Below are 13,106 nucleotides of genomic sequence, written 5' to 3' on the forward strand. Positions count from 1 at the left end.
ATATATAATGTATACATTTTTTACCAATGTTGTTCAGCTACCTGATTATGGAAAAAGACATGATTATGGCAAAACTTAACTTAAATAATAATCACTATTATGGGTTCATAAAACATTTATTCAGCACTTTTGAATGCATACAGTACATTAATTCCAAGTCAAGTGCATTTTCTTTTCTCTGTAGGATAACTACAACAAAGTGCATTCAGAACAAAGCCAAGGAGCTTTAAAACTGCATAAACATCTAGGCCAGTAGGCCTACAACAAAATAGTGTAAATAAAGACTGTAACAGCCAGGCCTTCAACAACAACAAATGCACCTATAAGTGCATGCATACAAATGTGCAAACTGGATAAATCCACATGAATGTAACTATTTACAAATTAAATTACAATTGAATTTCAAGAATCTGTAAATAAGGCTGTCTGTCCTCATAAGCAAAGTAGTAAACATTGTATAAAGATTAGGGCCGGGACTCGATTAAAAAAATTAATCTAATTAATTAGAGGCTTTGTAATTAATTAATCGAAATTAATCGCATTTTTAATCACGTAAATATTTGACCTGAGAACAGTGAGAAGCAATTTTTTTCACATGGATTTTAGTATACCATTGAATAATGACTGAATACATAAGCTTAAGCAACAAAACATTGTTTATTTTTTTCAAGGTGGTACTTAACCAAGACCAACAGAAAAGTGCAATTTTTGCCATAAAGTGTAGCAATAGCATATTTAGGAATATATTACATTTGAGATATTCAGGTAGCCTATAGGTAGCTAGACCTTCTGTAAACTATAACACTTTGTTTTTTAAGTAAAACACAATACTTTCAAGTACATTCAGAACATTGGAAACCCTGACTATTAGAAAACATCTCTCTGTTGCTTCAGAGGCCATAACAGACTTTGTTGATTTACCAACAGTTGATTTAAAAAATCTAATCAATTTTAGTCCAACTCAATAACCTTGGTCAAAACAATAAACAGTTCAACATAAAGTGCCAGTTGCACCAACAACGTAATAAATAGTTCAACATAAAGTGTACCATTTAAAATAAAATAAAAAAGTGCCAGTGATTGACCTCAATCCCTCCTATTCTTCCAATATCCTGATGAAAAATAAAATCTCTCTGTTGCATAGGCCACTGTTTGATCAACGCGAATTGGGTGTGGGTCCTTGTACTCCGAGTCGGGCTAACATCCACGCTAGCTTCCACGCTAGCTGCTATATGTTTTGCATTGATGTGATACTTGTGGCTTGATGTGCTGCGGTGATATGCAAATTCATTTTTGCATAATTTGCAAACAACCGTGCTCTTATCGACGCTTCCATCCGTCTGTTTTTTAAAACAAAATGTCCCATCCACGGGGCCAACCAAAGCGGTCTCATCAGCTTCTTCGTTCATGTTTGACTATTGTTCACTGTGGTTGGTTGTTGTCTGAAGTCATGAACGTTAGTTGGTGCTCCAGTATAATCGGTACCTCTGAAACTCATCCAGTGAGAAACGTTCCGCGGTGCAAAAATAAGTGCGATTAAAATGCGTTAATTTTTGTGTAATTAATTAATCTTAATTAACGCGTTAAAGTCCCGGCCCTAATAAAGATACATAAAGTGAAAACTGGATACAAAATCCACAATCAATTACAAATTAAATTACAATTTCAAGAATCTGCAAATAAGGTGGTCTGTCCTCATGAGCAATGTAAACAACATTGTATCATTTAGATACCGAAAGTACAATATATTGAACACTGTGCTGCTGTCATTTCCCCCTAATGATAACCTGAGATGGTGAATTATAACTCACAATGAAAATTGTTCAGGAAAGTGGGTATAGAGTAGACATGTAGAACTAGATAAGCTTATGATAAGCCAGCCTTGTCTACTTATTAAGGAAAAGTGGGAGGTTCTTTTTAATGAACAGTAGCTTCTCTGATTTATCAGCCATAAGTCTGTTCCTCTTCTCATCAAGCACATGAGAGGCAGCGCTGAACAGTCTCTCGCTGTCAGTGCTTGTGATTTGATCTTACTCCGCATATTTGTCCGGGTGTTTTGATTTCAAGTGGTGGAGTAATCCCGAAGTGGTGAAAGTCTTTGCAGTTACACCCCCTCGAGAAATGTCAGCTGAACACGTTTTACAAATCGCAATCCGCGCCTCTTTCTCTGATATTTTTAAATATGGTCGCGCGCCGTGCTTGTCGCCGCGATTTGATTACGTCATCACAACGACACGTTAGCTTACCAACGTAACCCTGTTCTCTGACATTCTGTGATATTTTTTCGGTGCTAAAACCTTTTCGGCCGAAAGGGCCTTTTTAACCATTTTCGGCCGATAATTTTCGGCGGCCGAATATTTGGTGCATCCCTAGTGTTTATAATTGCGTACTTCATGGGAAAATGTGTTTAAATTGTTTAACACTACAGTAAATATTGAAGGTACTGCATAAGGCATGCGAACACGTAAAAAGATGGAACTACAAACAAACCCAACACTTCTACTATTGACCAATGGACAAACTTCAGTCTTCATGTCATTGAAACTTGGAAAAAACTGTCTTTTTTAACCTTGAATGTACAATAACACCCTCTTTTTCTGCAGAACGTTTCCAGAAAGTCTTTGAAAATGTTTCCCAAATAGTTGATTGTATTTGTTCTGGTAACATGACCTTTTGTTATTGGCTGACCCTAAACACCTAACCCAGAAATGACTGTTCATAGGACACCTTTCCATTATCTGTAAGTCCACTTCCTGGTCATTGAGTTTAATAATATTACCATGATGAGAAAATAATCACAATCCTCTCTGTGTATGTAGGCCTATTACAGAGAGTCAACTACTTAATTTTTAAACTATATGCATTTAAATATCAACAAAAATCTATTTATTTTTCAGTATCCATTTACAAGAATGTCAATGTGTGTATTATATTATCTCCCAGCGTCCTCCTGTCTGCCCTTCACCTCCTGACAGAGAGTGAAGTGCTCACTGCCATTACTCTGAGCCGCATCGGCTATAAATTATAATATCTATTGCTCCCGTAGGCATGTCTACTGTATTTAAGTATATCTTTTTTTTTTACATTGAGGGTATAACTAAGTTGCAGAATGAGTTGCTAGTGGTTTTTTAGAGTTGTTGTGTGTGTGTGTGTGGCTGTGACAGTTACTGTCTTCACCAAAGAGTGTGTGTCATGAACCAAATGTGGCTGCCACAGCATCGTGTTAGTTGAAAATCTTCCAAATCTGGTCACAGGCCGATAGATCGGTGCGTCTGCAGTTCTTAGACCTGTCCTTACAAAACTCATCTTACACATGTGGTTTTTTTGGCCTTTACTTTAGGTTTGGTAAATTGAACTTGAGACACATACATGTGCTCTTTACTCTCTACACTGATTATTGTCGTACAAACACACCAAATCAAGTCATCATTAAGTACTCTGATGACACTGCAATAATATCTCTGCTCAGTAACACAGACGACCCTGAGCTGCACCAACAGGCTGTAAATCAGGTGGTGGAGTGGACTGATAACAATGCTCTTGAGATCAACACCAAGAAAACACACAAAGAAATCATTTTTGGCTCACCATCTGAGTCCCATAAAGTCCCCATTGTCATCCATACAGATGAAATCAAGCAGGGAGTTTCATACAAATACTTGGGTGTAATGATTGACCATCTGTTGTCATGGAAGGATCACATTGAATATCTGTGCAAAAGGACAAAACAAAGAATTGATTTTCTCCGCCGTCTTAGGTCTTTTGGGGCGAGCAGAGAAATTCTTCTGTTGGTCTTTACATCTGTGATCATGTCTATTCTGCAGTACTGCAATACTACCTGGTACAAATGTTTGTCAGCAGCTTTAAAATCAAAACTGCTCCACCTGTTAAAAATCTGCTCAAAGATTGTTGGTCAACCCTGTCAGAGACTCTATGACTCAGCCTATCATAACAACCTAGTGAGGCTGTCCAACAACATCATCTCTGACCCAAACCATGTTCTGAACAGTGAATGTGAACTGCTACCATCTAATCGGAGATACAGGGTCCCACGTTTCAATAAAGTCAGACTGAAGCACTCCTTTGTGCATCAGTCAATCCTCACAGTAAACACAGAGCTAAATCCCAGATCAAATGCACGCTGAAGGTTCTTTGAGCATGTTTTCTCTCACTGATTGTGCTGTTATGTTAAATGTTTGTTGTTTGTATTTCATGTATTGTGTCTGGATACTTTGTCGGTTGATGTTGGACATGGAGCTGCTGTGACGCAAGTCAAATTTCAGACTTGATCTGACCAATAAAGTATTATCGTATCATATCGTATCGTATAAAGGTGATGCAACATACAATCATTTATTTTTTAAATCCCTAAAGAATTTTGAAAAGTTTAGATCTTTTCTTCAAACATATTATTTCATTTAGTAGTTGAAAACGTCCATCTTCCTGTACAATCTGCTCTCTGTGTACAGTATGTGAAGGTAATGAAACGCACCTTCTGGCGGCCATATTGCACCATCAGCTGTTGTGTAGTCTGAAAGAACAGCTGTTAACAGCTCACTCTGCTGAACAGAAACGTTTTTTCTCTTTCAACTGAAGCTGATGAAGTGATCACTGTTGAGTTGTAAAACATTAACAGTGAGTTAAAATGTTTTAGGAAGCTTAAAGAAAAACAAACAGCTTTCTTGTCTGTAGAAGCCGTTCGAAAGCACTGGAGACGCTGTAGTACATATGCCAGGCCTGTAGATGGTGCTGTTCTCACAGAATCAGCCCATGAAAAGACAGTGTTAAATTGAGCGAAATGAGGAATGGCTAAAATGCATGATCTGTTTGGTATTTTGAAAAATAAAAAGTATAAATATGCCTTATATAGGTATGGTCCTATACTATATTATTCAAATATAGCATGATAGGTCCACTTTAAGTTAAAGTTCATCCTTCAGTCATGACGATTTTTGCTTACATTAAGTGGTCTCCCTATTTTGGTAGAAAGTGCTGATTTGAAGTGACTAAGAGAGTGAAGTAGAAGACACAAAAATGTAAATGTCAACGACAAAGTATACTAACTTACAATACTAACTTACTAACTATATGTGTCGGTAAAGACCAGATACACCAAACAGACGTCAAATAACTAGCGGCAACAAAGTTAGAGGGTTCACCCCTTAAAACTCTCCATGTTGCGTGCATCTTGGCCAAACAGTTGCACTTAAACGCAACGCAAAGGCTACAGCCACTGGTTGGCTGTCACTTACTTTCTTAGCCTGTGTGTAAAAAATAACGCTCCATACCATCAGACAGAAGTGATCTGTCATCTGTATTCAAAAAGTGGGCTGGTAGATCTAAGACTATAGATAGTCAACATGTTGAGGAAGATATTTAGCGATTTGTGAATGTCAGTTTCCCAATGGCACCTTGTATGGAAGCCTCTGCCTCTGTATGAATATATGTTAATGAGTGAATGGAGACTTGATCCAGCCCAAACAATCCACAACAAAACTATAACAAAGACCAAAGTGGAGAGCAACATTGTCGGAATCCTTTTCACACTGATTTGATCAAACTGTTCAACTCCATCATCTTAACAACAATAACATTTTAGATAAAACACCACAGTACTGAAATAGCTTTATTAAAGGTAGTAAATGACCGAACAATTATAACCGATTCAAACAATGTAGCTGTCCTCTTTTTGTTAGATTTGAGTGCAGCATTTGACACAATCGATGACAGTATTTGAATGAACCATCTTGAAAAATGGGTTGGTCTCTCGGGGACAGTCCTTGGATGCTCTCACTCTTATCTGTCTGAAATAAACCTTTGTGTAAGTTTGGGAGACCCTTGTGTCACCAACATCTGGTATTGAATATGGTGGTCCTCAAGGAAGCATTATGTGCCCTATTCTCTTCTCATTATACATGCTGCCTCTGGGCAACTTGACAAACCATGATAATGTTGAATATCACTGTTACACCGATGATACACAATTGTACATTTCAATTTCCCCTTAAAACCCCAGTTCTGCAAAAAAGCTGTTTACCTGTCTGAATGATGTAAACAATTTAATGAATGACAACTTTTTTAAAGAAATTAGCAAAAAACTGAACTTCTATTAGTAGGTCAGAATGAGAGAGAGTAGAGTCTGTGTTTTCAAGCACGTCCAAATATATCAAATGACCAGGGTCGTAACACAAAACACAGGTTACAAATCTAGGGGTAATTTTAGACTGTGATCTTTATGTTTTAAGCCATTTTAACAAGGTTGCAAAACTTAGTTTTTCCACTTAAGGACACTTTTGAACTCCAAATGGTGCTGAAATGGTTTGACATGATTTTATTACTAGTCGTTTAGACAACTAAAATTATCTTTTGACTGCTATCTAAAAATGTTAAAGAAATTGCAATTAAATCAGCCAGGATTTTGAACAAACACAATGATTTAAAAGTGCTTAAAATGATTTACAAGGCTTTACATTACCTGGCCCGGTGGCCCCTACATATCAGTGACTGCTTTTCATTTCATGACCCTCAGATTCTCCAATGTCTTTCTTTTAGAAGTACCTAGTATTTTACATTGGATCCGAATAGAAAACTCTGTTGGGAGTTTTTAAAAGTAAATTGAATACCTATCTTTTTTATTTGACTTTTAACTTGGGGTCATTTTAGTGGTGTCACTATTTATGTTTTAATGTTTTAGTGTTCTGTATGGTTTGTTTAAAGCTTGTTTTTAATTATAATCCTCAAGTTAATTATGTTACTCACACTTTATTTTGTATCTTGTGTTTGTAAAGCACTTTGGGCTGCAACTTGCGTGAAAGGTACTATATAAATAAAGTTTATTATTATTTATATTATTATTGACAGCCAATCAAAATGCATCCCAAGTGTATGTCGATAAATAGTAAAAGGCCATTTTCGATCAGCAATAAAGTGATACTTCAGAATCAGCAGCATTCCCTGGTGCTATGTTTAGTTTCTGGCTTACTTTCAAAGGTTTTCTACTTCCTATTATTCCTACCCTTACCATCATTTCTTCCTCTGCGCAGAGTTCAGAAGTAGCAGGTCATCAATCTCCATTTTGGAGCCCCGACACAGCTGGAGCCTGCTGCGTGTGCTCAGCCCTGCTGTTTACACAAGGTTTCTCTTCAGCTGCGTGTATGCTAACATCGTTATATTTATATTTATTGTTATAGTTATTGTTGTTGGTTTTGACGGCCCTTAAAGCGCCGTGAAGCCGAGGGGAGCTGCAGCCGTGCGGCGGTGAAACACCACGAACAAAGTGGCGATTAAAGACGCGTTAAGTACTCAGTAGGTCTCCGAAACCTGACTGTTAAAGAAGAATTGCAATTCAATTAAAATAGAAACACTTCAAAATATAATATACTGCTATATGTGTATGTAGGGGAAATTAGGAACATGTTTTTTCTGCAGTTGATGTAGCTAAGGCTCACTTTTTGAAATAACAAAAGGAATCCATCTGTGTCTGTGTTACCAGCCATTGTCCTGTGTCTGTAATCACAGCGACTGCCTTGTTTAATCACTCCCACTCAAAACACAACTTTAAAACACTTTCCCTCGTACATGAATTAGATCATCGATGATTATGTTATTTCACATCATGTCCCAGTTCCCAGCAGCACCAGGCCACCAGATCTCCGGCTCCTGGCACAACAATTGCTTTTTAATCCCCTCACTTTAGTTTTTTTTGTACATTTCCTAATTTCTTTATGGTGGGAAAGGTCTGAGTTTTTGTTAAACTGACATTTCCCCCTCCCTTCTGCTTTCTTGTGTCCACTTCAGGTGCGAGTAGGATTTGCCGCCATCACCGCCGCTGCTGCTGGAATCATAAGAAAACGAGGTGGACTGAAAATGAAGCAACGAAAATAAGTTGTTTTTTAAAATCATAAGATCTTTTTCTTTTTACAATTTGTATCTCTTGATTGTCGCATCTCAGATCACGCACAACATCCTCCTCACAGTTACCCTTCACAGACCTGATGCTACAAAAGCCTGAGTAAGAAGGGGGCTTTGCTTTGGCACCTTTTATCTTAGCGATGGGCACACATGCTCCCTAATTGAAATCATAAGAGTGCAAGGAGACATTCCGGGTTACGATCTGTGAAGATAACTGAAACAGCCAACCTCTACTGCGAAATTCAAATTCCTTTCTATTCATTTCTCACAGGATGTTGAGTTTTTCAGTAATATTACAGGAGCGAATCTTCTTCAAGTATATGCAGAAACAAGGTTCAACACTCAACATCAGAAAGACCATTGACATGTGAATAACTGATATCCAACAACAGGTGGGATTTTTGTTTTACAAACCCTAAATCCTCTTTAAGATCTGGATTAGTTGTGTCTTTACTAATCAATAAGGCTTATTTGTACAAGTCCCACCAGCCAATCACAGTAGCAGTTTATGAAGAAGGCTGCAAACTGAAGGTAAAATGAAACAAGTAAAATAGTTTGTACTGCCCCTTTAATTTGAATTGTCCCTTTGAGTTTATGATCCTGAATATTTCCACTTGGTGCCAGTTTCATGACAAAACTAGTACTAACGCTGACTCATCATCACAATGAATTATCATTGCACTCATGACATAATGAGACTCGTTATGAAAAGTTAAGAAGATCCAAGTTGCAACAGAATCAGAGATTTGGGTTGTTTTTTATTCCACCAAATGTTCATCCTTGTAAAACATGAAAAAAAAAAAGACAATCAGGAAATGATGCATGGTAATAGAAGCTTTCATTCACTTTCAAGAAAACAACTCTTTGCAGAGCGTTCAGGACTATCACATGATCTTCATCAGCAGATTCTCTTAAAAGTACAATAACAACATTTCAAGAGGAACCTTTAATGTCTGAACACTTTAGGACAGGTTTAAAAAGAGAATGTGGTCTTTGCTGACCTGAGTGATGCTAGTGACCAGTTACCTTTTTAAACCTTCTCTTTAGAAAAAAAGCCTTCGTTAGAAAAAAATGGAACATGTTCCCTTAAAAAGGAAGATTAGTTATTGATTAAGAAGATTGTCTGCTTAACATCCCATCCTTCCCTTTACAAATCCAACATTCTCTTTAAGTGTGGGGTTTAAATAACATTCAAAGACATGTATATTTTAAAAGTCTAGTTTGGCTTTATTAACATCTCAATGATCGGAGTTTCTGAACATTCTGAACATTGCCTTTAAGAGGAAACCAGTTTAATGATCAGCACTTTCATGTAAGTTCCTGAAAGAAACCCAGAACTTCTCCTTTAAGTCGCTCTGAGGGAGGAGTGGGGCCATTAGCAGGTTGTAAACTCTTGGACTGGACAGATGTTTGGGCCGAGGTGATGTTGTACGTGACCTGTGTTGCCGTGGAGACGCGAGGAGGAGGGTGAACCGGAGCACTGAATGTGTGCCTGCAGCACCGACTGACAGACAGGGCGGATTAAAAAAACAGACAAACGAAAACGCCGAGTGCCAAAGCTGGGATCTGCTGCATTCTCACTACACTTTTGAAAAAAAGGGTTCTTCTTCTTGTATATAGGATATATATATGTTTGTTTGTTTCGTTTTTTTCCTGTATTGCTACAGATTTGTAATGTTTTGCGGGAAGATTTTGTTACATTTTGTAAAATGGGAGCAAATGGTCCCCCCGAAACCCTCCTCTTTTTTTGTTGCTTTTTTAAACCCCTCTCTCTCTCAGATTCTGTACTTTTATTTGTTGATGGAAAAAATGGTGCCATTCGTGGTGTATGTGTGTGCAACGTTTTTTTTCTTTCTTTCTCCATCTCTCTCTTTTTGTACTGAACCACCGTGGAACCACTACAGGATAAAATAAAAAAAGACGGACCAATTGGCAATACTTCAGTCACTTCTCCTTCATCTCACCGGCACTGGGCTTTCGCCTGCCACTTCCCCGCTGAGAGGAGGTGGGAGGAGGAGGAGGAGGAGGAGGAGGAGGAGGAGGAGGAGGAGGAGGAGGAGGAGGAGGAGGGGGAGGGGGAGGAGGAGGAGGAGGAGGAGGAGGAGGAGGAGGAGGAGGGGGGACTTCGCTTCACATCAAATCAGATTTAAAAAACAAAACACACAAAAAAGCACCTTTGGACCTTTTCTCTTCTTTTTTTTTTACTGTGCATAAGTGAAGTCAAGTGCTATTATTATTATATTATTATTATATTATTATTAATATTGTACCCACTCTGTCTGGAACTCTTTTTTGCTGAAAAAAGAGAAACTACACAAGAAAGGAAAAAAAGAAACGTAAGCCAATCTGCATTTCTTGTTCCGACGAACATGCTTGTATGACTGTCGTGGGTCTTTGTTTATACCGATAAGGAACAAAACAACATGAAAACAAACAAAAAAAATCAAGAAACTTTCAAAATGGTGGCAAAGCGCAGAAGGATTCAACGGTAACGATCACACAACACACAATCTAGACAGTGAAAATAACAAAATCCAGAATCATGCTGCCTGAATCATACTTTAATCTCTTTTCCTCCGTTTCTCCTTCACTTCGTCTTCTACCTGTCATTCTTTCTTTTTCTATCTCTTTCGTTTCTTTCATCGTTGATTGTTCTCAATGTCTATCTCTCTTTGTCATCCTGCACACCATCTACACACCTGTAATAAACAAAAACAAAACAAAAAAAAGAGAAATAGCCTTTTATTCAATACATTACATGTTGGCTTGGTAGGCTTAGTTAAAACTAGTTCCATTCCGACAAAAAAGAATAATAGTAAAAACAAAATATGAGCTTCTTTATGTATTGCTTCTGCCGCTGTAGTGTCCTGGTCAGATTTAAGATGATAAGACTACATATATCTGAAATACTGTATTTACAAATGCAAACCAGGGCTGGCCTCAACAAAAGCTCAATATAAGAGGGTGGGGGGGGGATCTCAACTCCGTCCACTTGGGGGGGATTTCTTATTAAAATGCTTGTTTCTTCGCTTAAAGCAGGGGTGTCAAACTCAATTCCATCCCGGGCCACATCAGCATTATGGTTGCACACAAAGGGCCGGTTGTAACTTTAAGACTATATAAAAAGACATATATAAATGTTGAATATATATGAAATAACGTATTATATTACATAATTGCCTCTGCATTGGATTATTATCGGATAGGTTAATAACTTCATAATTAACTACGTCTGAAAGCAGAAGTCTAGGGCAAATAATTGCAAGTCTCTTCAGTGAGAATCTCGCTATGATTTGAAAAGAAAAGCCACATTCTAAAAAAAAAATTTAAAAAAAGAAGTGACATTTTGAAAAAGAAATCTATTTATGAGAAAAAGGCTAATTCTAAGAAAAAAGGCATATTTTGAAAAAAAAAAGTCAAATTCTTAGAAAAAGTCAAATTTGAGATGCATTGTGGGACATGTCGTTTATGGGCAACGTGCTTCTGTAAAGTAGCATGTTACAGTATAATAAACATATTATATTCTTTGCAAGCTCTTGTGGGGTCACATAAAATGAAGTCGCGGGCCGGATTTGGCCCCCGGGCCTTGAGTTTGACACCCCTGGCTTAAAGTCTTCATAGTTGTTTCGACTGTTAGCACTGAAGCGCTCAGCTGCACGTCCTTCTGTAAAAACCCTAAAAAGAAAGCAGCGCTGCAAAGAGAGGCTATTGATGGACACAGCATTAGAACAATTCCAAGAGACTTTTATTTTTGCAAGTGTATAGTTTTAAGCATATGTTTTTGATGATTGATTTAATGTATTTGTTTTGAGGAGTTCACAAAATACTGTGGGTTTACTGTTTGAAAAGGAAAGAGCCGAGCACACTAGTAACTTATAGAAAACTGTTTTGGTCTTCCTGAAACTTTAATGACAGGAGTCAAAAAGGATTCAATGTTTGAACTAACTCTCATTTTAGCAACCAAGCTAACTCTCTTTAGAAGTGTACATTATCCTGGTTAGTTAGCGTGTTACAACCAAACGTACTCTCTAGAATGTGTACATGTTCCTGGTTAGCTAGCGTGTTACAACCAAGCTAACCCACTTGAACACTACGTACGTTCCCGTTAGCTTGCATGTTAGCAGCCAAGCTAACTCTCTTGAGCACTGTGTACATTCCTTGTTAGCTAGCGTTTTAGCAACCAAGATAACTATTTTTGGCAGTTAGTGAAGCTCCATGCTACAGATGTGTTTTAGGATCAGGCAGACAAACTGAAGCCTGTTTCCTGGCGACGGCTTGAGGCATCAAATGTCTGGTCATAGTTCTGGATGAACTTTTTCAGGAATAAAATTAACTCTCCTGGTTTAGGTGTTGGAGACAAAATACTCTGACTAGTGTGCTCTAATCCTTCTTCTTTTTATTTAAAAATAGCTCATGTTGAAGTTCATGTGTTTGATCCGCCTGGTTTCCGAAAAAAAGACTTTAGAAACATGATATTGTCCATAACTTGATAATAAAAGTGAGACCCAACCTTTTCGGTATAGCCTGAATCCTTATTTGATTTAATATGGATTGGAACCTTTTTTTACATCCTAAAACTCCACTTTGATTGATCTAAAGGCTTTCTTGTTGTTCATTCTCTTTTTAACTCTCTTATAGCTAAAATCAAGTTAATGAAGACTTCCGAAGATTTGAATTCCTGAACAACGTCCTTGAGTTTTTCTCAACTGTAACGTGTGGTAGTCCTGATCCATCCTTAATTGCCAATTCAGGAGACTTAATCCGGCCTCGCTTTGTAGCTGTCAATTAAGAAGCCTGGAGATGTTTAAAGCTTGAGTTAATCAAACATTACTGTAACAAAATACTCTCAGTATTGTAGATAACTCTGTCATTTAACCAAAAAGTGTTTGGGCTAAAACCCAACATTTTTGAAAATGCAAATCCACATGCTGTAGCAGTGTCAATCATGGAAAGGCATTCTAAACAATAATAAGTATTTTAGTATCTTGTGGAGGATCATGAGGATAGTTTTTGATTTCTTTCTTTTTGGGAGACCAGCTGCATTAAATGTCTTTTTAAGGGGAGTTAAGGCCAGCCCTGCATCATAACTGAGGTTGTGCTTCTTCTACTACCGCTACTATCAAACAACCAGCCTTGGGCACACAAACAGACCTGAACACTGTTTCAAATCCTCCCTTCAGAACTCAAGGTACATT

General features: G+C 37.7%; 1 protein-coding gene across 4 annotated transcripts in view; it reads left to right on the plus strand.

The window, feature by feature from the left end:
* Nucleotides 1-9,840, plus strand: part of LOC307021948 (zinc fingers and homeoboxes protein 2-like) — a 207,550-nt gene extending 197,710 nt beyond the window's left edge. For all 4 annotated transcript variants that reach the window (XM_079654492.1, XM_079654491.1, XM_079654493.1 and 1 more), the window contains one exon: nucleotides 7,798-9,840. The gene's annotated coding sequence lies outside the window, so the exon portion shown is untranslated. The remainder of the gene's footprint in view (nucleotides 1-7,797) is intronic.
* Nucleotides 9,841-13,106: the final 3,266 nt, after the last annotated feature.

The sequence above is a fragment of the Notothenia rossii genome (genome assembly GCF_949606895.1).
Source record: "Notothenia rossii genome assembly, chromosome: 10".
In the NCBI taxonomy this organism is placed as follows: domain Eukaryota; kingdom Metazoa; phylum Chordata; class Actinopteri; order Perciformes; family Nototheniidae; genus Notothenia; species Notothenia rossii.